Source organism: Carlito syrichta, unplaced genomic scaffold (genome assembly GCF_000164805.1).
Source record: "Carlito syrichta isolate Samal-C Ts95f unplaced genomic scaffold, Tarsius_syrichta-2.0.1 Scaffold109679, whole genome shotgun sequence".
NCBI classification, from domain to species: Eukaryota; Metazoa; Chordata; class Mammalia; order Primates; family Tarsiidae; genus Carlito; species Carlito syrichta.
In genome coordinates, this window is record NW_007053775.1 from 112,460 (window position 1) to 114,075 (window position 1,616).

The window sequence follows — 1,616 nt, forward strand, 5'->3', positions numbered from 1 at the left end:
TGCGGTGGCCGGGAGCGGCCACTGCTCTCCAGTCTGGGTGACAGATTGAGACTCCAGCTCAAAAAAAAAAAGAAAAAAGAAACAAACATTTTTAGAGCCAGGCATGGTGGCTTGAGCCTGAAGTCCCAACACTCAGGGAGGCTAAAACGGGAGGATTGCTTGAGGCCAGGAGTTGGAGGCCAGCCTGGGCAACATCAACATGTGAGACATATCTCCACAAAAGGGTTACAAAATTAGCTGGGCTTGGAAGGATCGCCTGATCCCAGGGGTCAAGGCTGCAGTGAACTATGATCACACCACTGTACTCCAGCCTGGGTGACAAAGTGAAATGCTCTTTCTAAAAAATAATAATAATAAATAAAAATTATTGTGCTTCTGCCTCTTATGTGTATTGTTTCTTTTAATACTCACAGCCAGTCTAGGAAGTGGAGATTATTTTGAGGCTGGTTGTACAGATGAAGAAACTGAGGTTCCAAGGGGTAAGTGCTGGGATCCTAATTCCACCTGCTGCAGAGAGCAGCCAGAGTGAGTCTTGTGACATCGGGAGAGGGGTGGTGAGGATGGATCCACTGGGGCTTCAGCTAGGGCCAGTCCGGGACCTGAGCTCCAGGGTTGAATTGCTGGTGACACTTCCTGATCCTGGCTGGGCCAGGATGGCTCACAACTGAGCAGCGGCCAGGCCAAGCCTTCTGATCCTGGAAGGTGGAGTGGGTGTTGGCTTCAGGTGGGTTTGCCAAGCCTTGATCACCGAGCCCAGGATGGGGAGTTGTGACCCTGGGGACTTCCTCTTTCTCCCAGAGCCTCCGGGCCCTGCCAAGGAAGGACTGTCCCTCCCCATCTTCCCAGCCGTGTGAGGGTTTCCTCACACGGAAACCCTGCAGTGCTCTGAGGAAGGCCCTCCCTTGGGGACCCAAGTTTTGGGGGGCATACCTCGGAAGACCCTGACCCATGGCACAGTCAGGCAAGGGGATCTGGGCTGCTTTTTTTTTAAGTTGGAGTCTCACTCTGTCGCCCAGGCTGAAGTGCAGTGGCATGCTCACAGCCACCACAGCCTCGACCTGCGGGGCTCAGGCAATCCTTCCGCTTCAGCCTTCCAAGTAGCTGGAACCATAGGCGTGTACCACCACGCCTGACTAATTTTTTTATTTATTGTAGAGATGAGGTCTCACCATGTTGCCGAGGCTGGTCTCAAGCCCCTGGGCTCAGGCCTCTGCCTCCCAAAGTGCTGGAATGACAGGTGTGAGCCACTGCGCCTGGATCTTTTTTTTTTTAAGCAATAAGAACCTGTTTTGTTTTTTCCAAACACAGATACAGACGTTTGTATGTTTTGCAAAGATTGCTCCAAAACATTTCTATCTATACAGAGCGCCTTCTGAGTCAACAGCACATAAACACAGACCTTATCTGCAGTGCTGTGCTGGCTCATCTGGGATCCACCTTCCTTACACTTAAGAAATAAAATTGTTAGTCAAACCAGAATGGTGTTTGTCAAGGTCATTTTATTTTTTATTTCTTTGAGTCAGGATCTCACTGTTATCCAGGCTGGAGGGCAGTAGTATGATCACTCCCGGTGCTTGCCAACATGCCTGGCAAATTTTTTTTTTTTTTTTTTTTTT